This window comes from Ceratotherium simum, chromosome 1, assembly GCF_057802395.1.
Source record: "Ceratotherium simum simum isolate JZ-2026a chromosome 1, ASM5780239v1, whole genome shotgun sequence".
NCBI classification, from domain to species: domain Eukaryota; kingdom Metazoa; phylum Chordata; class Mammalia; order Perissodactyla; family Rhinocerotidae; genus Ceratotherium; species Ceratotherium simum.
The window spans coordinates 34123636-34150839 of NC_141900.1; the positions used below are offsets into that span (position 1 = coordinate 34123636).

The window sequence follows — 27204 nt, forward strand, 5'->3', positions numbered from 1 at the left end:
GTTGTAGTATTATAGGTTTTTATATTTGTCAAAACTTATTGAACTGTACACTTAAAATGTATAAATTTTATTGTATATAAATTATACTTCAGTAAAGTAGATTTAACAAAACATTTAATTTATGTTGAAACTTGATGTTGTATTGATGTCAAATGCTCTGTTTATCAAACAATTTATTTTTCTTCATTCAGTCTCATAGCTCCTTATACTTTGGCTATTAGCAATGTAGCCCTTGGGAAATAAATACAAATAATAAATTCTTAATAAAAGGAATGATGAAATGCCTGCAGAATGTCTTAGGACAAATGTATAATACAATTTTGGTATCTATGGAAGTCACCAGCTCTTCATGGAGCTCAGCAGCAGCATTTTGTACAAGACGCTACTCAGATACCGGTCCACATTGTGTTATTCTGGGTTCCAGTCATAACTTAAAGTGAAACTTTCACAATATCTAGAGCCTTTGATGTCCTGCAAATGGAGGAGGAGGGTGTCATCAAATTCCTTGCAGCAGAAAGCCACTTAGCTGGCACCAACCTTGAGTTCCAAATGTAACAGGACATCTACAAAAGAAAAAGTGATGGCATCTACATCATAAATCTGAAGAGAATGTGAAAGAAGCTTCTGCTAGCAGCTCATGCCATTGTTGCCATTGAAAAGCTGGCGGGTATCAGTGTCATATCCTCCAGGAATACTGGCCAGGGTGCTGTGCTGAAGTTTGCTGCTGCCACTGGAGCCACTCCTATTGCTGGCCACTTCACTCCTGGAACCTTCACTAACCAGATCCATGCAGCCTTCTGGGAGCCACGACTTCCGGTGGCTGCTGATCCCAGAACTAACCACCAGCCTCTCACAGAGGCGTCTTATGTTAACCTGCCTGCCATCGCTCTGTGTAACATAGACTCTCCTCTGCGCTATGTGGACATTGTCTTCCCCTGCCACGAAGGGGCTTACTCAGTGGGTCTGACGTGGTGGATGCTGGCCCAGGTAGTTCTGCGCATGCGTGACACCATCTTCCGTAAACATCCATGGAAGGTCAGCCTAATCTCTACTTCTACAGACATCCTGAAGAGATTGAAAATGAAGAGCAGGCTGCTGCTGAAAAGGCTGTGATGAAGGAGGACTTTCAGGGTGAATGGACTGCTCCTGCTCCCGAATTTACTGCTACTCAATCTGAGGTCACAGACTGGTCTTAAGGGGTGCAGTGCCCCCTATGCTTATGCAGCAGTTCCCGACTGAAGACTGGAGCGCTCAGCCCGCCACTGAAGACTGCTCTGCGGCTCCCACTGCTCAGGCCACTGGGTAGGAACAACCATTGAGTGGTCTTACGCTGTTCTTCCACACACTCTTCAACAGAAAATGGAAATAAAGGGGGTGGAAAACAAACAGTTACAAAAAGAAAAAAAGATAATACACATATAGAAAAGATACCCCTGGACTTGCAGTGTGCGCTCACTCCTGAGCAGAACTACAATACTCATTTGTTTAATCAGTTGATTTTCATATTATTTTAAAATTGGAGGTGATAGCAGAAGCAGCGAGCTACATCTTCACACTGATAGCACTCACATGCGCCCCTTTGTGCCAAGATGTTGATTTTTCATCCCAGTCAAGAAAAGGGAGTCGGAGCTTCTTAGAGATTTGATTCTATTCTAGGACAGAGATAATTCAGAATAGGCATAAAACTTTCTATTATTGCCAAAAAGCAAGAAAATTAAAAAAAAATACCAGGACTACTACTAAATGGACAAAGAATCCAGCTGAAGGAGGCTGTTACTGGCTAAGAGGTGAAAATGTAAGCTTGAAATTTTAAGTAATTGAAATAATTCAAGTCTATAAAAGGCCATGAATTAAAAATGAAAATTAAAGAAAAAGTAAAAATAAAATATGCAATGAGGTAGTTGTGATGCCAAAAGAGGATAACTTGGATAGTAGATGGTTGATTTATATTGATTTGAGTAAGTAGAATAGAATGCATGTCTGCATGTATCCTACGTATACTTATACATATATCTCTGTTTCAATGTTTAAGTATATATAAGTAGATATATACGGCTATTAGTGATAAGCAAAATGGCCACCTATGCCTAAAAGAGGCAGCAAATATAAATATTCTGAGTTTACTTTTTTCTGCATATGCAGATTATATATGCATATGTCTGTATGTAATCAGACTCTGTAAGAAAGAGTGAAAAGGACTAATTTTGAGTGAGCCAAATATTCTCTGTAAAGGTAGGAATTCTGCCAAGAGCTCTACAAAACAGGATATTGTAGCAGATGCCTATTTACCAAATAATTCCAGCACATGATAACCAGGTAGGAAGATTGTCCATCAGTTGATCAACTCCGGTGGTCATACACTTTAACTAATTAACATCATATTTAAGGATGATAATTTAGCCAAATATCCCGAAGGGAAGAATTACTGGGTCAGATTTGAACCTTTATTTTCTAGTGGATAAAATGGCTGGGTGACCATTCTAATGATTTTAAATTGTAGATAAAGCCAACAGAAGTTTTTAATCACAATAAAAGACTTGTATAGGTAACTATACAAGGATGATGACTTAGGTAGTACCGATCATTTAAAAAATAACTAACACATGTTTTCTGGAAATGATGTGAAAGGATTGGACTTGTCCCATGATGCAACAAATGGAATCATCTGGGTCATGCAAAAAATCACTTAATCTTTAAGCCAGAACCAGCAATGGCGTTTAATCTGAGGTAGAATTCTTTCTATTTTTGAAGCAGGAAAAATTATTCTTATTCTAGGAAGTTTCCAAAATAAATATCTAGTTAAAATACTAACACTCGTGTATAAGAGTAGGAATAATAATAATATAATAACAGTATGAAGGAATAAATACATAAGCAAATTAATAAAAAATGAATAAATTGTTGATCAGCACCATAATGAACCCTCTAATATCCAGGGCTGTTTCTTTGTGCAGTTCAATCTTCTTTCCTGTGAACACTTAGCTCCTTGGATTCTCAGTCCACTCAACTCAGAGAGTCCATTAGCCCTGGGTCATTCTCTCTCTTTGTGCCATGACCTGAGAACTCTCTTGAAGGAATGAATTAGGGCACTTGCAGGGCTGGTGTCATTTTTTTCTTGTCTGTCAGGGATCAGTGCTCTTTGTTGGCTGATGTCTGGTGTTTCTGAAAACTTTTTGTTCATATATTTTATCTGTGTTTTTGGTTGTTGCAGTGGGGAGGATAAATCCTGTCCCTGTTAGTCCATCTTGTCCAGAAGCGGGAGAGCACATGTCTGTTTAGTATTTTGTGTGAAAAAATAAGGAGTACCCAAAAAGCTTTTCTGCTGCATACTGAAATATGATGATTGTCTTAAGAAAAAGCACTTGTCTATTTGAGTTGAGAGCCAAACAACCCCCTTCTTTTCATGGAACATAATATTTACTTGAAAGACTAACTGACAAACTGTTGTTTTTTATACTGGGGTGTTCGGCATATATTTACTTAAAAATGAAAGAAGTGATCTTGTCACTTTAAAGGAAATTAACTGATAGTATTTGTTGCCAATGATAAAATTCAAGCTTTGAAGAGAAAATCAGAATTTTGGAAAACTTATAACAATCACTGTGAGCTTGAGAGCGTCCCAATCTTTACAGATTTTTCTGATAAAGATAGTGGTGATGTTAACAAATATATTTTTATTTTACTTATAAAATATGTTAATATTTGAAAGAACTGCATAACAGTGACCCAATATTCTTCAAGTGATCAGTGGTAGAAAATCATGCGAGAGTAAAAGACTAAAGTGCAGAATAGACAATTTAATGTAACAGTGTGTAATGTAACAGAGTGTAGCAGTGTTCATGGATTTGGTTTCAGATTGCACATGGCAAGGAAGCTTTAAGAGACTACCACTTGTTGAGTTTTGGTGTAGTATCAAAAAGAATATCCAAAGTTTTCTGAAAGTTTATTAAAATATGCCTCTTATTTCTAACTACATATCTATGTGAGTCTGGATTTTCTTTAAATACCTTAACCAAAAGAACATGTTGCAACACATTGAATTTGGAAGCAAATGTGAGAATCTACCTGTCTTCAATGAAGCCAGACATTAAAGAGATGTGCAGAAATGTAAAATAGCACCACTCTTCTCATTATTTTGTGGGGAGAAAACATAGTTATTTCCTAATAAAATGTGTTATTTACTTTAACATGTAATGTGTTTATTATTGTTATTTTTAAATGAATTAATATTTTAATTTTTTCCACTTTAATTTCTTATGTAGTAAATATTCATAAATATAGCCTACTTAAACAAAACCTCTTTGGGCTTGTCAATAAAGGGATTCAGAGACCAGAAAGTTAGAGAACTGTTTCTCTAATCATTGTGACATTATAGATAGAGCATATATTTATATGCATATAAATATATATATATATATAAAATTTTCAAGTACTCACCGTATGCCTGGTGGTAATATACTCTTGACTTCGTTTAATTTTCACAATAGGACAATAAGGTAAATATTATTATAACCTCCTTTTTATAGATGTAGAAGATGAGGCACAATTTCCTCAAAGTCAGACAGCTATTAAGTGGAAAAAATCAGAATTCAGACACAGGCGGTATTGCTCCGTAGTCTGTACTCTGATACATCATTCTGTATTTCTGTGCTATTTTTTGTCTGAATTTTATAGTGGATTCAATAGTTACAAGAATTCTTATTAGAAATGGTTCAAGTGAAATATCTATAGTGCTTTATTAGGTTTGTAATCAAATTTTAAATGCTGGAGATAATTTAATTTGTCAAATTCACCAGTTTTTATTAATTTTTGTGTAAGTAGTGAGTAAACATTGAGGAATATTGATTGATATTGTTGAATGTTTAAAGAATGTTAATTGCTTATTGGAATTTTAAGACTAATACGTTGAATATTAAAGTACAGGGAATAATGATTGTTCTTGTCTATACACAAAAGCTGACGTGTTGAGGATAAGCACCATCTGGATAGCAGACATAATTGTAAAAATGATGGCAAATCACATAGGAGCCTTGAGCTGTACTTGAATTCAGGACATAGCAATCCTGTGATTTGCACATTTTTTTGATTTGAGGATGACGATTAGTACTTCACTTTGACAGGAGAACTTACTAAAGCCAGATACTTTCTCTAACGATTGCAGGCAAGGGTCATTCTATTCATATTCTAACTTTCTGAATCAGTTAAGATTTATAAGACTTGAGTATCTTGATTTATACTCATAAAACTAAGATACAGAAAATCAAATAAAAAATATTTCCAGTGAAGCACCAAACGAATTCCTTGTTCTTAAGGGATTCATGAGGAAATATTTAGAAGTGAAATACCATGATGTCTACAACTTAGGTTGAAATGGTAGAGCAAATCAAAACAAAAAAAACAAAACGAAACACCAGCCCACCCTGCATGTGTGTATGTGTGTAGAGAGAAAGAGAAATAAAGTGTATATGGCCAAACGCTGCTGTAGATGAATCTAGATGGAAAGTGTATGGCTCCTTCTTGTGCTATCATTTCAATATGCTTTTCTGTTTATGTGAAATTTTCACAATAAACTTTGGGGATGGGAGAAAAGACTCTATGTGAAAAACAGGATTAAAAACAAAAACAAATGTAGATTTTGGATTTTTCTTGCTTGTATTGTCAGCAGTTTTGAGAATTTATTATGTGTTCACAGCCAGACTGAGACACATGGGACCTCCTTGTCAGAGTGTTTTTCTAATATTAATTTTATATTTATTTGGAAGAGCATTAAAAGTAATTTTCTATAAATAAAAAGTGAATATCTATTTTTCAGGCTTGAAATAGGGATTTGTTACCTATACTATTAAGAAGATGTTAATATATTTAATGTCTTTTATTTCACATTTTTCAGCCACTCCTAACTTACAGAATCAATATATTGTAGAAGTAAGTGCCGGGCCTCAAATTTTCTTGTTTCTGACATTATGGGTCCCTGGATAAGCCATTTAAACTCTATGTGCCTGTTTTGTAGTTTGTAAAACTGAGACAATAATAGAAGTTACCTTGTAGGAAATTTGTGAGAATTCCTTGAACTAACACATATGAAAGTCTTAGAACCCTGCTGGCAGCATGGTAAGCCTTCAATACGTATTAGCTGTTTTTGTTACAATGACCAAATAGTGTTAGGCAGTCACTGATGTAACTTACTTAAGCAGAGGGAAGAGTTTTATAAATAGAACCAGACCTTGCACTCTTTGAGTTCAATATTTCAGAGAAATGTACCTAGACCTTGCACTATTTCAGTTCAAATATTCAGTTAACTGTATCTTCCATCTTCAATGTTTGATAGTTCGGTGGTTTTTAAGTTGTTGTAATTGCAATTCTCAACTTTCTTGTTAACCTTAAAAAAAAAAAAAATGTTGAGCAGATAGATTAACCTGGGCCTGGCTTATCTCTATTCTTTTTTTGGCAGGACTGAGTCCAGTTTATGTGTGCCTGTTATTTAAGGAGTTTTATACAAAAACTTGGGTTCCTAGCATCAAATTTCTGATCAGTTTTAGTAATAGAGTCCCTTATATTTGGCACCCTGAGACGCTACTGAGCTGTCCCACACCTTAATATCGGGCACTGTGCTAAGTGCTTTTTGCATTTTCTTGTTTAATCTGTACAGCAAACCTATGAAGTTGGTTATGTTATACCTAGTTCACTTAGGAGGAAATCTGTTGTTCAGAGAGTTGAGTAATTTGCTCAAGGTCATACAGCTGGTAAGTGGCAGATCAGAGATTTGAAGCCAGGTTGACCATCTCATTCCCTGAAAGATAGTAGCATCTCTACCCTTCTTAGCCTCAAGGAAAAACATTGAAATAATTAGATCCATCAATAAGGCTATTCACAATACTGAATTCAGAGCAGCTGGGCCATCTTGGTGTGATTCTGCAACAGTCAAGACAGAGTCTGGGGAAGAACACAGTCTTTGGAGTATTATAAAATGAGGTTTGAATCCTTCACCGGCCACTTTAGCAGCTTAACTTGGGGCAGGTTCTTCAACCCTGTGCACCTCATTTCTTCATTTGCAAATAAAAATAAGACATGATAATCTATACCTTACAGGATAGTTAGGAAGATTGAATTAAATAATCTATGTATAGCACATGGCGTATAATAAGCATTCAACACATATCTTACTCCTTATACTGGGAATATTTTTAGTTTGGCTACTTGGGTCCTGGCCATTTTCCATTAGAAGAATTTCCAAAGAAGCCATTTGTCCTCAAGATTTCTGTAATTGCTGGTTCCCGTGTTGGCCTCTTCATGGTGAATGCCACAGCACTTTAGACAATCTTGTGGAGAAGTTGAACACTAATTAATATCCACATACAAGACACACTTTAGAGAAATATATTCCTATAGGCTAGTACTAAGTTCTGGCACAGAAGCAGCATCCCTGCAGCCTTCCATGGACACAGGGGTGTTTTTCAGCTCTATTCCTGGCCAAGCTATGCTCTGGCCTCAACCCTGCAGTCAGTTGTTCATCTAAAATGTTTCCTTCCTAATGAGCATTGTCATTAAGGTCATTTGCTTGATTGGCAGCTCATTCTTTCCTATTGCTGGCTGGGGCCTCTGCTAACGAGTATTCCCCATCTGGATAAATATATTCTAAATGGAACTTTTCATGGAGGAGCAATAATATACAGTTTTCTTTATACAACAAGTATTTATAAAATAATAATGCCTTGTATTTTATTTTCAGAGTGGCACCAGATAGTCTTGTTAGTTTTGAAAATATTAATCCTATGAGTAATTCTTTTTAAAAATGGGGATATGTATTAGTCATAATCAAGTGTTAGAATTGGTCAGACTCCATAACCAGGATTCCTAATATCTTTAACTCAGTTTTATTTGGTGGGCATTAACTCATTTCCATCAAATTGAATTATCTTCCCAGGGATAGTTTTAAACTGAAATGAAACTGAACTGAATAAATTGACTGATAAAAGTTACTAGATTGGACAGAGGGAGAACCAAGAATTAATATTGTTATATTTGTGTTTGGGGAGGTGGGGGAAAGTGGAATGTGATCTGATGAAAAGCTTTCTTAGTGAGTCAGAAAACAGCTCAGGGTAGACATGAATCTATAAACAAAATTGACTGACTAAAATAAAATGACTTGAGATTTAAATGCTTTGAGAAGTCCCAAGAGTGGGAGGGTTATGTATGAAACTAGGTGAACAAAATAGTCGTTGACTGCTAGGGAATAGAATATTTAATAGTGGATGATTATAATGTTCTAGTTAAGAAAAGTCACAGAGGGTGAAACTAGAGATATCACAATACCCTTATCTATTATATATTTTCTTTAACTCCACACTTAGATGTAAAATGGTCATTACTATGTGTAGTAGAGAATTTGGCCTTACTCAAAGAAAGATCTGGCCTTTGCCCTAGGCTTCTGGGAGGTAGTCTATTTCCTGATATGAGTGTCTTTGTTTAGAGTGGGAGCTAGCTACACTGGATCTTAGGGTTGGGCCCTCTACACCCAATAGCTTTAGGGTGGGGGCTGGCCCCACCAGAAAGATCAACAATGGGACCTAGGGTGGGGTTTTGGTTCACATGGTATCAGTTGACTTACAGACCGAGTTCAACAATGTGAGCAATCAATTACGCCTATGTATTAAAGCCTCCATGAAAACTATGGACACAGAAGCTTGGATGAGCTTCCTTGTTTGGCAATACTTTGTGTACACTGTTACATGTCAATGCCAGGAGGGGACAATAGAAGCTTCATGTTTAGAATCCTCCTAGTCTCTGCCCTATGCATCTCTTCCTTTGGCTGATTTTAATTTGTTTCTTTTCTAAATAATAAACAGTAACTACAAGTATGATAGCTTCAAGGGAGTTCTATGAGTTTTCTAGCAAATTATTGAACATGAGATAGTTTGGGGAACCCCCCGAAATTGCAGTTGGTGTCAGTAGTTAGGGCAGCATGGAGGACTATGCCCTCACACTTCAGTTTGGCTAACTCTGGGCATTCTTTAAAGATTTTATTTATTTATTTTTTCCCCCAAAAGCCCCAGTAGATAGTTGTGTGTCATAGCTGCACATCCTTCTAGTTGCTGTATGTGGGACGCGGCCTCAGCATGGCCGGAGAAGCGGTGCGTCGGTGCGCACCCGGGATCCGAACCAGGGCCGCCAGCAGAGAAGCGCGCGCACTTAACCGCTAAGCCACAGGGCCGGCCCACTCTGGGCATTCTTAATAAACTTTATAAGCGTTGTTAAATCCTGAATTTCTTTCTGAATTTTCTCAGCCTAAATTATATTTAGTAGAGTTTTTCTGTGATTTTGGGCATGTTCTATTTCTTAAGAAGAGATAATCAAACACTCAAGTAATAGAGTATTGATACATGTCTAGCTGATATGTATTATGATTTTGTTACTCTAGATATTTCATTAATAGAGATATGTCATAGTTTCAGCCATGCTGTATATTTTGATTAGACTATACAATATAAATAATACACTTTTTCATTAAGTGATTTAAAATAAATATTTGGGTAGAATAGTCATATCCTATTCCAAATCCATCTCAATTTTTATATTTTTACCATGGGGCAAATCAAACACAAGCTTGGAACTTTTTCTCTGTCTGATTTTCCCTAAGGTTGTCTTAATGACCTGAGAATAGCAAGACTAATTATTTTGTTGTGTCCTCATCAATTGTACAAATGAATTGAACCAACCAAGTAAGTTGGTTCCATTTGATTAGCTCGCACTCATTCTGCTTCAGCTACTGTCATTTGTTGGGAAGCGAGATTGCAGAAACCAGCTCTCCCTTGAAGTGGAACACTGCCAACTCTGTTGGGGGAACGTAAATTCTATCACAGTTATATCTCAAATCCATTATTAATAAAACCTTGCACTGTGGGCTTCAGCCTGCAGCAGACATTTATGAACAGTTCAGAAAATGAAGAGTGGAAACTGAAACACTGGGCCTTTAATTACAGCTGCACAAATGATAGCACTATAGTTACAGAATTGTTAAAAATCAATTAAGGTAGGTTACCACCTGATCTTCCTGCACATAATCTGTTTAATTAGGTAGTCTGTTTCTGAAATCAAATGTTTCTGGACTCTGACTTTTTAACAGCATGCCATTTTACTTAGAAAGTATAGTCCAGAGACTCCTTGGGCCCTTTTGAAACTTCTTGTTTCAAAAGAATATATATAAGAAATAATTGCACTGCTTTGCACCGATTATCTAATCTCTAATTTGAGCTTGTTGGGGAAACTCATCAGGTATCCTTTCAAAATGTAATAAAATTTTTGCAAATTAGTCCTGAAAACTCTTGAGCATTTTATAATTTTTATTTTACATGCTCACTAACAGAAATAATCTTAATGATTTTGCAATACAGAAAAAAATTTTTTTTCATTGAAATGTGTCCATACTCATAATTTCAATCGTCTTTAAACTTTAAGGAGAATTTAGAATTTTGATTCTATTTTTTTAAGAAATAACTAATTTAGAATATGCAATGAAATTTGCTGTGATTCTTTAACAGGAGGACTGTTTAAACAGAAGATGAGGAAGGCTCTGAAGCAAAAAGAATCTTTTGGAAAATAGTTTAGTAAGAGTCCTTTTATAATTATATTATTGGTGTCAGTGACACCACTATTTATGATAACTCCACCATTCACTTAGTTATCATTGAATTCTAGCACTTTATACTTATTAGCTCATTTATTCTTCATATAATAGAAATTTATTAATAGTCTCATTTTATAGATGACAAAATTGAAACTCAGATGGTTTTGGTAACTTGAGCAAGTAGATCTATGGGGCATAAAAATAAAAAAAATCCGCTGATTTCTGGAGAAGGATTTTTCTGTGATGCCACTCTAAATCATTTATTGAATGAGGAGAATAAATGAATAAACAAGTGAAGTCAATGTCAAACTCATTGTATTGTACATCTAAATCACAATAGTAATTATAAAATTGTGGGTTTTTTTGGCTATTTTACAAACATTTTTATATAAAAAGAAGATTCCTATTGATGCCATTCATCCATTTGGGGCCAAAAAAGCAAAGAAACTGTTTAATATCATAAGTTAATATCATACTTATAACTGGATCAATTAAAAGAAAAATTCAGGTTTTTTATGAAAACTTTCAAATATAAGCAAAAATGTAGATCATAAAATGACTCCCGTACACCCATTACCTCAATTTAACAAATGTTAACATTTTGCCACATTTACTTTTTTAAGTTTTTTGCTGGATAATTTTAAAGTAAATTGCAGATATGACTTCTCAAACCTAACTATCTCTGTATCAAATCTGAAATGAGACATTTTCAATACATTACAATACCAGACAGTATCATCATTGCACCCAACAAAATTAACAAGTTTCTTAATATCATTTAATATCCATTGCGTTTTAAAATTTCACCAATGAACCAAAATTTTTTTAAAAGTTAATTTGTTTAAACTAAAGATCCATTAAGATAAGGCACTGCTTTTAGTTGGTGTGTTTCTTTGATCTCTTTAGTCCCAGTCCCCCTCCTTCCTACTCTTTGCCCATCTTTTTTTGACATTGACTTATTGAAGAGCAGGTCCCACCTATTTGTCTAATTACTTCCTCTGCCTCAGTGTCATCTAACTCGTTCCTCTACTCCCTTTATTACTTACTGGTAAATAAGTTAGATGTAGCAGCTTTGTTAAAATTAGGTTAAAGTCTCTTGGGAAAAATCCCTCATAGGTGATGCTATAGACCCATTACATTCCGTCTGGATGCACAAGAAGTCTGATTGTCCCATTATTCATTTTGCTAAAAGTGATCTGTGGATTCAGGTGGTGACAGCCTGGATCCTCCATGGTAGATAGATGGTGCTTCTCCCTTCCCATCTGGATCTTGCCATGGAAAAGGCAACTGAGTTCTGTATGTTTTTAATTTTTGAGTTTCATGCTAATTGCTCCGTCACACCATATTCATTCTATTTTATATTTTCCATAGCTTGACACATAATTCTGAGATTGATAACAGGAGATACGGGGAGTTAATCCTCTGTTTTTGGCCATATGCTAATTTGATTAGACTTCTAAAAAATAAGGAACTGCTCATAGTGTTTTTTTTATTTTTTTCTCCCCAAAGCCCCAGTAGATAGTTGTATGTCATAGTTGCACAGCCTTCTAGTTGCTGTATGTGGGACATGGCCTCAGCATGGCGGGAGAAGCGGTGCGTTGGTGCGCACCCGGGATCCAAACCCAGGCCGCCAGCAGCGGAGCGCGCGCACTTAACCGCTAAGCCATGGGGCCGGCCCTACTCATAGTGTTTGTGTTTTGCAAGCTGGAAGTTCCCTCAGTAAAGCAAAACCACCATAGAAATCCTTTTCTGTAGGTTTATTTTTGAGAGAACCTAGTTTCCTCCTTTTTTCTAATTTCCACAAAGCAGGCAGAGCAGGGTTTGCTTCTGCAAAACTTAAAAGGGGAGATGTTGATGCTTTAGTGAGGCAAGTGGTGGTTCAGTGGAAAATCATCTAGCAAATGGTTCTTTCCTCAGCCAGACCAGATCATCTCCATCTGCATCTATTTGATGTTGCACTTCTGATTCTATGTAAAATTTTATTTAAAAACTCGAGTGGTATAAACAGAACAAATAAAAGCACACACCTACACAAATAACAACATACACTACACACAAAAACATGCCACCTCTTGTCCACGTGGATGTCTGTACATGGTGTACGGGCCAAGAATCAGTCAAATGGCATTGCCCACCCTCCCCCCGCCCTGGGAAAAAACTGGCAATCCTCATCACTGCAGCTCTTTCAAGATGAGGGGCAATAGGCAGTCATGTCAACTTGGCCAGTGTAACCCACAGGGATGGTCCATAAAATGTTTTATCATTTTTCAAGTGAGACTGGCTACTTCAAGTCACTGGCTTTTGCTCAGGCTTCTTTTCTCTCTCTGGACTATTCTTCCACCTTTTTCTGCTGTGAAAACTCTTAATTATCTTTCAAAAGCAGTATACAAGGCATCCCATCTCTAAAGCCTTCCCTGACCTTCTCTTCTGTCTTCTTATTACAGAACTTATCAGTTTGCAATTGATCTGTTGATGTAACTGTTTTCTCTCTAAACTGAGAACCACTCGGGGTCAGGTACCATGTCTTTTTCGTCTCTGTTAGTCAGTTCCTAGAATCTTGAATACAATAAATATTTGTTTAATGCATAAATAAAAAAAATTTGTACGCCTCTGCAACATTGGCAAAGAGGTAAAGAGGGGAAAAAGGAGAGAAGTAATTGATATAGTGGTCCGAGATCTGATTTAATCTCTGGCTTTGGAATATCACCAACTTCCAGTGCAGAAAGGCACCAGTGGTCAAAGATACGCTGACACTGGCATAGCATTGTGCATTAAGTTGAACATTTTAATTTATTTGTGACCTTAACTTAGTAATGTCCATAACTCTTGATGTCCAGTAAATCCTTTATTGTTTTAAATTCTCAAATGAGCATCCTTTGGAGTATGATAAACTGGAGCTGAGTTTAGTGCATTTTCCATTCATAAAACCTCCCACAGAGTCACTAGTAGGTATTAGTTATGCTTATTAAGCTGAGCAGAAATAACTGTGTGCCAAAAAAAAAAAACCCATAAAATAATTGTGAAAGAAGGATTCCAAGGAGAGGCCAGAAAGTCTCCAGCTCTCTGAAAGTTTATGAGCCCCCTACGAAGGAGAGGAACCAAAAGTGAGGGATAAGAGGCTCCAAAAGACAAATGTTATCTGGTATTTCCCGTGTCTTCAGGGACGTGCTAGTCAGAATCTCTAAGTAGACATTTATCTGTACATTTCACCTTGGATGCCTTGGAGCTTGACATGTTGGGTATTAACTGGGGGCAGGGTGACCTGGGATTGGAACTCAACTACTCAAAAAGCTTCTTTCGCAAGGCACAAGGAGGAACAGGAAGGATAGAAGTTAATTTCCTCCTTAGTTTCATGTTCTGTTCAGTGGGATGATGAAAAAGAATAAGTGATATATGTCTATATGTGGGTTGGTCTATCTATCTATCTATCTATCTATCTATCTATCTATCTATCTATCTATCTATCTATCTATACATCCATCCATCCATCCATCCATCCATCCATCCATCCATCCATCCATCGATCTATCTACACACGCAGTTATTTAAACACATGCAGCTAACAAATATTGCCCCGGAAACTTAGAAGAAAATGGAAAACAACAGCAAAGAAACTGGAAACAATGTTTCAAGTTTTGGCAAAGATTATAACAACAGTAGTATTTTAAATTTGACAATGGATCTGGAATAGTTGAAGATGCTTTTAGCCTAAAGTAGAGTTTATTAAATTTAGCAAAATTACCTATATTTTAGAAAACATAATAAAATGATATTAATATACATGTAAAAGTCAAGTGAAAAAGTAAAGCACAGAAAAGTCTTCATCAAAATTCTATTCACTTTAATATTATTCAGTCTCATTCTTGTGAGTATAATATTTTTCTCAATTATGTTAATATCCAATCAAAAATTACTTGAACAAAAACTGAGTTTCTAATGCCGTATTAAGAAATAAATGGGCCGGCCCCGTGGTTTAGTGGTTAAGTGCTCGCGCTCCACTGCTGGCGGCCTGGGTTCGGATCCCGGGCGCGCACCTACGCACCGCTTCTCCGGCCATGCTGAGGCCGCATCCCACATACAGCAACTAGAAGGATGTGCAGCTATGACATACAACTATCTACTGGGGCTTTGCGGGAAAAAATAAATAAATAAAATTATAAAAGAAAAAAAGAAATAAATAAAATTTTTCTTTTTTAAAAATGATACTTAATGTTTGAAGCTTAATTTTTACATTATTTTTTTTAAATACTGATTTTTAAAGCTTAATTTTTAAATCCCCAGTGTTAATAAAATTATAAAATAAATGCTAAGAGCTTTTAATAAGCTTGGAATACTGTGTGTACAGGTTGTTTGGATCAGGAGAATCAGTGGAAAAGTTAATACTAAAGGTTTTCTTCAATAACCACCTAGTACATATGTGCCTAGCATGGGGCTACAGACATCGTTTGGATTCACATTATTTTCAAAGCACTGGCATTCCATTAAGTGAGATGAATTTTAAGAAAATAAATTATGAGGAAGTGTGATGAGTATAGCAATAGGAAAATGCACGTGATCTAAATGTATAATAGCAGTGAGAAGAGAAAGATAAATTCTGCCTAGGACTTAATTATGCTTCCTCAAGGTAGTGACACCTGAACTATTGTGGTTGTTACTGTGGTAGTTGTGGTAGTGTTTTGGTAGTTGCTTTGTTTCATTGTTGGTTTGTTTTCTAAGTATGAATACAAGTCCTCCAAGTTTTCACATACAGGAAAAATATAAAGGGGAGAAGGAATCATGCTAGTAGAGGCACAGACATATGAATCAGCATACAGTGTTTGGGGAATTATTACTAATTTGGTATGGCTGGAGCAGTGATTCTCAGTCAGGAGTGATTTTGCCTCCAGAAGAACCTTTGGCAATGGCTGGAGTCATTTTTGGCTCTTACAAAGTAAGGGGTGCTATAGCATCTAGTGGGGAGAAGCCAGAGATGCTACTATACATCCCACAGTACAGACAGAACATCCTCCACAACAAAGAATTACCTAGCCCAAAATGTCAATAATGCCAAGTTTGAGAAAGCCCAGGTTAAAGTGTGAAAGCTGAGGTGATAAGAGGAGGAAAAGGAAAAGGAGATAAGGCAGATAGTGTCCACATTATGGGGGTTGGCGTGGCTTGAATATTAACCTCAGGAGTAAATGAATAGCAGGAGTATTATCAGTGATGAAGAAACAAAAGGAAAGATGCGGGCTCAAACTTTTACAACTGCTCAGGTGTGCACGGGCACAGATCTAGGGAGTGCATTCACATATGTTACAGTGCACAGTTTCCCTTGGAGTTGTGCAAAGCACAACTGTGCAAGTTAAAATGATGGTAAAATAGATTTGGGTTTAGATGAAGTTTAATATGAACATTTTTTTAAAAAGTGAGTTTGTGTCTAATTTTAGAGATTATAGGCATGATTAGCAGAAAGGATTGGGAGGACATGTAGATGGATAAAAAATGGGAAAAAGTCTTGGAGAAAAGAGAGGTCAAGAATTATGCCACTAAAAAAAAATTGTAACTACGTATGGTGATACACGTTAACTAGATTTATTGTAGTGATCATTTTGCAATATATACAAATATTGAATCATTATGTGGTATACCTGAAACTAATATAATGTTATAAGTCAATTATACTTCAATAAAAAAAAGAATATGCCATAAAAGTCTGACTTAAATGGAGAGGCTAGTATGGGAAGTATTGAGCCATGAGGTAGAAAAATATAACATTGCTTAATGGGGGACTTTGGATGCTAGTGGTTGGTAGTTTAGATTTGAAGCAGTGAGTTAGAAAGAGTCCTTGTATGTTCCTGAATAGGAGAGAGATGAATGAAAATGACCTTTGAGTTATATTGTTCTTCCAGCCTTGTGTTAGATAGATCATAGCATGAAGAAAATGAGGCATGTGACAGGGCTATCAGCTAGGAAACTATTGAAGTTCTGCCCTCAATTTACAAACAAAATAGCTGCTTACTGCCACCCATAAAATATTCTTTCATATACACGAAACGTGCTATTAAGTTTCCTTTCAATTTTCTTGGGTATGTACACTTAGTCTTTTAGCCTTTCTTCATCAGGCACGTTTCCCAACGCTTCAGTGATTTATTTTGCTCTTGCCTCTGTACTCTTTCCAATTTTGTTTTTCCATATCTCACTTCATTTACCATGATTCAAATTGAACAGAGTATTCTAATAAAGTTCAGATCAACACTGATCAGAAGGAAATATTTGATGCATAGTTTTTATTTTTTTAAGTAATTAAATGTTAAAGAAAATGAGAAGGGTAGACTCAATCTAATATTTTATATTTTTATAATAAATACTGAACAGGTAACAAAATGTGAATAACTGATTACAAATGTGAGAAAAAGGAAAAGTACTATGTTAAACATTATTTCTTAAAAATGTAAGCTTGTCTTTCATCTTTATTCAAAACCATTTCAATTAAAATCTCACTTTAATTTATAAAAATATTTTAAAATAATAATTGCAATTAAGCAAGGTTATTTTAAACTTGGGAGTTAAGTTCTTCCTCATATTCTTGCCTAGTGAAAAGAATCTGACATCCTCTTACCTTCCATTATAATTATAATAAAAATGTACCAGCAAAATACCTGAGTGTAAATCAATGCAAAGATTTTTCCCAAGTCCAAAACATTAAATTATTAAAAAACAAGAGATTTCCACTTCAGACAACAGACTGGATTTAACTTCCTATCCGAAACAAGTTTTTTTAAAAAAGTCAAAATACTTAAAACAATGACTCTCAGGACATTTTATACTGAGCAATGAAGACAGAGATCCCTATGAGGTAGGACAAAGGTGAGCCATGTGCCATATGAGTGCCCCTGTTTACTACCAGGAAAAATTTTCTAGGCACAGCACAGAAACCCAAGTAAAGCTTGACAGTTTTCCTGAGTTAAGGAGGTAGAGCTGGGAGTCCAGGGAAACCAGAGTGGCTAAAGTTTTACAGGATAGAGAACTAGAGAGGAAAGAGAGACGCAGATAGAAAATTCTAGAGATCTGCATAGGGTCCCTTGTGATTTTTTAGTCAAGTTCTGATCAGTTCTTATATGTGTGGAAACTACCTGAGACTTAGAAAAGAATCACCCAAAATGATTAGAAAGAACATCTGGGAATAGTGCCTCCTCCCACCAGCCAGAGAGGAAAACCTTGTAGTTCACAGCGGGGAGTACTCAGAACCTTCTTGCTTTGGTGTAAAATTTACCCAAGACAAAATGGCCAAGAAGCTTAAAAGCAAGACCCCAAAGTTCAAACTGTTTCTAAGAAACTCAACCATGCCACAGACCAAGGATCAAGAATATTTATAGGAATGAAAAATATCCAGTGCCCAGCAAGCCAAAATCTACAATGAATTATACCCAAACAAAAATTACAAGGATGCAAAAAAGCAGGAAAACATAAGAGAGATCAATCAATTAAAACTAACCTAGAAATGACACAGATGATAGAATTAGTAAAATATTAAAACATTTATTATAGCTATGTTCGATTATGTTCAAGAAGCTAGAGGAAAAGTTGAACATGCTAAGTGGAGTCATGAAGCATAGAAATTGAACTTTTAGAATTGAAAACTTCATTATCTGAAATTTAAAAAATATATACTGGTTGGAATTAACAGCAGATTAGACATTGCAGAAAAGATTAGTGAACTTGAAAATAGTAATGGAAAATATCCAATGGGAAACAGAGAAAAGAAGACTAGAAAGTATAAGCAGAGCATTAATGAGCTGTGGGACAACATTACATGCCCTAATGCATGCATAGTTAAAGAGCCTAGAGAGGAGCAGGTACATAAAAACATTTCAAGACATAATAGCTGGATATTTTCTTAATTTGATGAAAATACAAACCCACATATACAAGGACCTCAACAATCACAAGACACATGAAGAAAACTACACCAAAGTACATTACAATCAAATTTCTTAAAACCAGTGATAAAAAAGAAAATCTTAAAAGTAGCTAAAGTAGAAAGATACATTATGGAATGAAGAAACCAAGATAATGATGATGGCAGATTTCTTTGGAAACAACGCAAGCTAAAAGACAGTGGAGCAACATCTTTCAAATACTTAAATAACAAAACCATAACCTACAATTCTTCACCTGGCAAAGATGTCTTTTAAAAACATAGGTGAAATAAAGACTTTTTCAGACATAAAAGCTAAAAGAATTAATCACTGGCAGACTTGCACTCCAAGAATGGAAAAATATTACCAGATGGAAATGTAGATCTGCACAAAGGACTCGAGATCACTGGAATGGTAACTGAGTAAATATAAATACTTTTTCTTGTTATGTAAAACCCTGTAGAGATAACTGTTTAAAGCAACGCTAATAATAACGCATCATGGAATTTACAACATATACAGAAGTGAAATGTGTGAAAACAACAGTACAAAGTTTTGGAGGGGAGAAATGGATGCATACTGTTGTCCAGTTCTCATACTATATGTGAAGTGGGATAAGGCCACTTGATGGTAGACTGTTAAATTAAGGATGTATAATGTAAATCTCAAAGCAACCAGTAAAATAACACACAGAATTGTAGCTAAGAAGGTAAAATAGAATGATAAAATACTTGATCCAAAAGGTAGTAAAAGAGGAATAAAAGAACAAAGAAGATTTGGGACAAATAGAAAAAATATAGTAAGGTGGTATATTTAAACCCAATCATATCAATAATCACATTAAATATAAATTTTAAAAAATATAGGGCAAACATTGTCAAGTTGGATTACAAAGAAAGACTCAACTATCTGCTGCCTATAGAAAACCTACTTTAAAAGTTATAGGCACAAATAGGTTAAAAGAATGAATAAAAAAGTAACAGGATGGTAATAAATGCAGTATACTCATACCATCAGTGTGAAGCCCCATTCACTGTGTGCACTGTGAGAAGGCACCAAGCTCCTGCAGGCTGGCCTTGTCTGAATCTCATAACTGGCCTGAATCGCCCATCACATTGCATTTTTCAACACTTTCCTAAGTACCTTAGAGAAGCATGTAGAGAAATGTGCTAGATTATGGGTACAAAGGCCACTAGGTAATTGCTGCATAACTTTATGTGTCATTTGCCTGTAAACTGGTTAGTGCTGAAAAAAGCAGGGCTTAAAAGTCTTGAAAAAAGATACTTTTCAGAGCATATTTGACTCTACAAAACTTGAAAGGAAGGATACAGAGGCCAAATAATAGAACAAAACATACTAACGAGATATTTTCCTTCTCGCCTTCAAGTATTAGGAGAAGGAACAAGCTACTTGGGATCCTTTTAAATTGTCAGTGTACAATTCTCTCAGAGATATGCTATAGAAAAACATAGAAGAAAAGAGAGTACAACCAGAGAGGCAATGTCCCCAAGTGATCATCCCTATTCAATTCCTTGTAATGAGCACCATCCAGCAAGCAAGATCTGTGATGCAAATGGCTGCTCTAAATAAAGGAACATCTCTTATTGTCCATTGATAGCTTCTGCAAGTCTGATTAGCATGTGGTAGTGGTGGGAGGGCAGGGAATTCGTAATGGTAGACATTGTGGAAGAAGTGAGTCCCAAGAGGAAAAGAGAAGTTTGAAAATCTCTATCTTAAAGAAGGATCGCAAAAGTCAAAAGAAAAATTCAGCATCTGGTTCTCCTTGCAAGCAGGACAAAACTGAGGCTTGGCACCCCCATGAGCATGCATCGTGTTGTAAAATCTGGGGATCGGTAAAGCAACTATTTGATCTCTATCTTTCCAATTAGCACATATATCCTTGTTGCAATATATAATATATTTCTTACTGTGAGTGGTGGTCAAAATCATTTGAAAGTGGGGGCCGGCCCGGTGGCGTAGCAGTTAAGTGCACGCACTCCACTTCTGTGGCCTGGGGTTCGCAGGTTCCGATCCCAGGTGCACACCCACGCCCGGCTTGTCAAGCTGCTGTGGCGGAATTCCATATAAAGTAGAGGAAGATGGGCACGGATGTTAGCCCAGGGCCAATCTTCCTCAGCAAAAAGAGGAGGATTGGCAGATGTTAGCTCAGGGCTGATCTTCCTCATACACAAAAAAATAGTTTGAAAGCCACTTCTCTGAGAGGAGTTCAAGTCCTTGACCTTAGTTATAAAGATCAACCGAGGCCAGCCCAGTGGCATAGTGGTTAAGTGCGCGCGCTCCGCTGCTGCGGCCCGGGTTCAACCCTGGGCGCGCACCAACACACCGCTCATCAAGCCATGCTGTGGCGGTGTCCCATATAAAGTGGAGGAAGATGGGCACGGATGTGAGCCCAGGGCCAGTCTTCCTCAGCAAAAAGAGGAGGATTGGCAGATATTAGCTCAGGGCTGATCTTCCTCACACACACACACACAAAAAATGATCAACCAATGCGTAGCAATTTGAATTTAAGCAACTAAGCTATATTTGAAAATAAGTATGCAATTAACTTTTAGCTATGTTTTAAAATTTTTCATTAATTTATTTTCTGGGTAAGCAGCAAATTCTCAAGGTCTAAAATTTAGAGTTTCCAGAGGTGTACGATAAAAATGTTCTCTCCCACCTCTTTCCCCTAGACTTTTAGTTTCTCTTCCTAGAAGCAACCAATTATGTATTCTTTCAGAAATATTCTATTCATTAGCTTCATATGTTTCAAGATAACTTGAGGGAAATTTTTGCCTATCTTCAGGAAGTTGCTGAATGGCTGACTACCTTTATTTTGCTTAGGCAGCCTGACTTGTAAGTACCCAGTACTCACGCTACAATTCTACTGCTCCACTTCTGTTACCTGTCTGCTCCCAATAAGACTCAGATTAAACCTGGCTGACCGTATGAGAAAAAGGGCTCGTTGGCCAACTCTCCAAGGTACAAGGACTTATGATATGTTCTTATCGGGATCCAGAGGAAACTTCTGACACTAACGGCTAACACTTAGTGAGTGTTTACTCTGTTCCATCAGGATTCTAAACAGTTTACACATGATACATCACTTAATTTTCACCGACACACTAAATAATCCCTCTGAGGCCAGTTACTGTCATTATTGTGTAGGAGAGATGATTGAAGCATGTAACTGTAAATTCACACAGCTAGCGAATGATGGAGCTTGGATTGAACCGGGCAGTCTGTCTCCAAGGTTATGCTCTTTATCCCTGCACTATACTACATTGCCTCTTATCTACACTGATAAAACTGTTCTCTTTTCTTGCTAGAATAGAAGGGATATAGCTTTTAGGACACATGGCTACCATTGAACAATGGTTTTCCTCTCCTCCAACCCCTTTCTGTGCCATAGGAATGACCATACCCTTCTGGAGTGATAAGAAGCTATACCCCTGCACTCCTCTCTGACTCTCAGGAGGAAGAAAAGACAACATTAAAAGGTGTGTGTGTCTGCATGTGTGTTTTTAGCCATATTCTGTGAATTGGTATCTCTGTTAAAACACTCAGTTAACTGGAGAAAAGATAACCTGCTTTACTCTCTTTTAGAATTAGAAAATTACTCTTTCATCAAACAGGCAGGCATAGGCTGGGACAAGCTAAAATAGTGTCCTTCAGACTGTTTTAGATTCCCTAAGACAAGAAAAGGGTGAAGAAGGGGAACACAATTGACAGCAGAGCCAACAGAGAATAGAGTTTGCAAATGAGACATGTAAAAGATTTATTTAGTTATGTGAGGGGTTGTGTGATGTCAAGTCTATAAAATCTTAAGTAAAATCTGCATTGCTCTCCAAGAGTTTTTGGTAAAGTGGATTTATTCTGGGGAATGCAGAGAGGTGCCACTTTCAAAGAACTGGTGACTGAGAGATATTCGGGTTATGCTAACATTAATTTTTCACATTCTATCCAAACATTTACTGTGCTCAACAGAGCCCATATCTATCTCTAAAATACTTAATTTAAAATAGAGGATAAGGGATGTTATATCACATTAAAATGAAATAACCAAAAAATATAGAAATTTAATCCTCTCAAATGTTTCATAAACATGTACATACGTTTTCGCTGAACCAGCAATATATCAAATTTCTCCAAATTTTAAATTTAATTTTTGGCTAAGAATTTGAGGAATGTATAAGAACCCTCATAAAGATGAAGAGGCAAAGAATCATAGGTATTAAGATGGTATGACCTCCTTGAAAATAGATTGTTCTAATTTAATTCTAACCTTCAGAGCTTTAAACACACATGAGGACTAAATAAATGTGTGTTTAATGGTGACAATGATGAAGAGATTAAAATGTTTTGAAGGCTGTTGCAATTAGACCTAGCATATGTTTTAAAAATATGGAATCCCATGAAGAAAATATTTAAGATACATCGTTAATAATAGTAATTTTTTGGTTTTGTTCAACTGCTCTCATTTTTAAACTAAATGGGGGATTTAACTTTTGAATATCTTTATAAGCCTTGCAAATCCTCAACCCCAGAGCAGTATACCACCAACCTCTCTTATTTGATCCTCTACACAGGCAGCTGAAGTTGCAAGAAAAAACCCTAAAATTGCGCAGCAAATTTGTAGTTTTCATAATTCATGGGTCCTCCAACCTAATAATAATAATAACTAACATTTGTTTATTTTTAATATGAGCCAGGCAATGTGCTAGACGCTTAACAAGAGTTATCTTATTTAAACCTCAAGCAACTGTATGATGAATTAAATATTTTACCTCCATTATATATATGCAAAACGGATGCTTAAGTGAAATTTTCATTTGTCCAGTTTCACATACTTGGAAAATACTGGGAACCAAGCTTAAAATCAGGAAGTTTGAGTCTAGAAGCCGTGCTCTTAAGTACTGTATTTCTTTACCTCTAATTATCTATTCCTCCTGACCCATAATTTCTCTAATTCATAAATAGTAGGGAGAGCTAAATACTCCCTCATCACATTAGGCTGATGCCTGCCCTTTTCTAGATGGGTAATAGCCACCTAAGTTCCCTTTATCAAGGTTCTTTCTTGAGTATAAAGCCTCTTGTGGTAGTTGGAGTTAAATTTGATAAACTTTCTGTCCTTTCTTGTCAAGGATAGAAAGTAACTTGAGCGCACACACACACAAAAAAGTGAAATCAAGCACTCTCATAACTTGAAGTCAAGGAATAGAGATGGGGTTATAATTCCTTCTGGGGGATTAAAGCTGACCACTTTTTATTCAGTTGATAATAGTTAAGATGGGACAGAGAGAATAGGACGTGCAACTGAATTTGATGAATATTTTATAGTAGATGAAAAATACAGAAAATATTTAATACATGCTGCCAGATTATGAGCTAGAGCATGCTCCCTGAAGGCCTAGGATACAATGAATACAATGAAGGACTTTGAGGCAAGTGCAGATATGACAAAGAAAATCATTGACAGTAAGACTACAATGAATTATATTTATATTAAAATAAGATTAATAATGTATCCTTTTTAAAGACTTTTAGAGATGTTACAGCATAAAGAAATACAGTGATGTTCCAAAGGATAACGATTTTGAAAATAACTATTAACATTATGCATTTAGGAAAACACAACAGCAGCAACCATGGGCTTAATGATGCCAGTATTTTCCAGCTCTATTTTGTTTTTCTGGTTCTATAGCTATGAGGTGGACATATTTTCAACCGTAATTTCAAGAAATAAAACAGCTTGAGATACAGATTATTAGTGGGGAGACTTATAAACATTTCCTGAATGTCTAAGATATATAAATGGTCTTATGAAATTATTAAATATTACTATTGTCATGTAAGTATATATTTTGCTTAACATTGGGCCTCTTTGTCCAATGAGCAGATGAGCTTTATTGGGTTTATTTTCAGGCAACACTCCTCATCAACAAGATAAAGGGGAATGTGGGGATGCTTACTTCAAGAGCTGTGTGTGTGTGTGTGGGGGGGTATGTATCTGTATAGGTCATATTTGGGGATAATGTTTTATCTATAAATATTTACAAAACAACTCAACTTAATGACTTACCAAAATCAATGAATTAAGCACCAAAATTGGGTCAGGCCATTTTTTTATCTGTTTTGCAAAAGTTAATACAAGCCACGTGTTAATAAAAGGGTATAAACTTTCCTCTAACTGGTACTATTGTTATGCATTTTAAAATTATAGTTAATTCAATCTATTTTTATGAGCAGACAAGACTTAGCAAAATTTTATTTGGGGAATAAGAAGGAACCTACTCTTCTCTTTAATGTTCTCTCTCATTAATTTGAACAACACCTTGGCACCATAATTTACAGGTATATAAATAATGTATTTTGGCTTAGATCTGATAATTTAGGTCTGAAAATTTGTAAAATCATTTGTAAATCATCAGACCCACTAAGACAAATATATTTTACACAAACAGCTATGTGCAACTAAGATCCCAAGGAAACATTTGCATATGTATCCATATATATGCACATGTGAATGTAGTTTTTTAGATGTATAATAATATCTAGTAAGTAAACTAATATTATATAATAGATATTCCAATAATCAAATCAAGAAAGTGTGTTTACAATCAAAAGGATATTTTCTAACATTTATTGCATTCCTTTTTTAAATAAACTAATATAAATTTCCTAGTCTACCTCAAAAAGAATAAAGTTATCATAGAACTGTGTGTCAATTTCTCTATCGAGAAAAATCAATAATTTATAAATATTTAAAATTATGGAGAAAAGTAAGATTACTATTTGATGTTTTGTATACAAACTCTCTAAACTATAATGTCATCTTATGTCTACACTTTTATTTATATTTATTTATTTATTTATTTATTGTGAGGAAGATCAGCGCTGAGCTAACATCTGTTGCCAATCTTCCTCTTTTTGCTGAGGAAGATAGGCCCTGGGCTAACATCTGTGCCCATCTTTGTCCACTTTATGTGGGTTACTGCCACAACATGGCTTGACAAGTGGTGTGTCAGGTGCCCGCCTAGGATCCGAACCTGCGAACCCTGGGCTGCTAAAGCAGAATGTGTGCACTTAAACGCTATGCCACTGGGCGGCCTCTGTCTGGTTATGCTGACTTCTTCAGATACAACTATTAACTCTACTTGATATTATTTAGAAAATCAAAATTTACCGCATTTGATCTGACAGGACATTGTCATGCTCAGTGAAATCTGGATTTAGATTATTACAATATAAAATATTTTGGAGCGCTAATGGTATATTTGATAACTTCTTTGAACAAATACAAAAATAGGCATATAATTAAACTTACAATTTATACATATGGCATTTAGCAGATTTAATATTCAAATTTTTTATTTGCTCAACATTGGAATATATTTTCTACTTCCTTTAAAATGCTACAAGTGATATATTTATTGTCAATATAAAAAGTGAATTAAGGTGGGCTTTATTTGAATGTTTTTATGTATACTCTCGTGGATAGCAAAACTATCTTTGGAAATCGCTGGCTTCAGTAAATTTTTTACTTTTCACGTTCAGAAATAAATAATCTCCTTAATTGGATCAAAGCAAGTTACACAAAGTTCATGTGAACTCTATCTCAGTAGGATTATTGAGTTAGGAGAATCTAAATTTCATATTTATAGGCTTGTGTCTGAAATAATTGGATTGTTTTAGTAAAGAATGTGTTAACAAAAGAAAAATAAAAAGGGAGTAAGAAAAGAAGAAACTTGATGCATATAAATAGGAAGACACAAATGAAAGAAGTGTTAGTCAGTACATTAACTAATGTGAGATGGAAAGGAATCAGAATACTTAATTTGTTTAAAAGAACAGGCCTTCAAAATTTTTCTGGTCTTTAGTTAGAATCTTCAAATGCCAATTTAAAAAATAGCGCCAGAATATTGATTACATATTGTTATTTTGGGCAACATACATTTATGCTTTTTATTCCATATGCAAAGTAAGTTACTTATTCCTGGCAGAAATAAAAGTTGGGCAAAGTCTGTCACAGAATCACACTAGTCAGTCACACTAACTTCCTGTCCAGGGTGCTGACTGCCTTGGATTGAAGTACTATGAGTCTTTACCTCATTTACAGTTTCTTATTCTTCAACAAATATATTTTACTCTTCCAGTGTGTTGTAGATGTTAAGAGCCAGGGAACACAAAGATGAGGGAGATGCAGTCTGTCCCCATGGGGATCTCGGTGTACTGAAAGAGAAATCCTGTACATGAAAAACACTGGGCTTTTAACATGAATAGCTACCATTTTAAGCACTAGTTATGTACCAGACATGACTAAATGATCTCATTAACTCCCTTAACATTTCCATAGTGTAGGTGGATGCAGAGTGCCATGGAATTAAAAAAAAAAAAAGTGGGGCCAGGAGGCTTCAGAAAGGAAGGAGATAGCAGTGCACTGGAGAGAGAGGACTTTGCCAGCTGAGGACTTTTCCTGCTGAGGAAAGACATTTAAGTCAGATTGTGGAAGGGCATGGAGGCTGGAGCCAGAATAGTGAAGATATCAGTTAATATCTAATTGTAAAGCATTTAGTAGATGATATTAAGGATTTTGGACTTTATCCCTAGCAGAAGTGGGAAGCCACTACCTATTTTTCTTTGTATGGGTGTTATCAATCCCTCAGCTATATCTACTAGGTT

The 27204-nt window shown here is 35.8% G+C and overlaps 1 protein-coding gene and 1 pseudogene across 1 annotated transcript in view; both read left to right on the top strand.

Annotated features, from left to right (window-relative positions):
- Positions 1-27204, top strand: part of ZNF804B (zinc finger protein 804B) — a 509244-nt gene that overhangs the window by 69128 nt on the left and 412912 nt on the right. The gene's annotated exons all lie outside the window — the stretch shown is intronic.
- LOC106801966 (small ribosomal subunit protein uS2 pseudogene) lies at positions 440-1422 on the top strand (annotated as a pseudogene).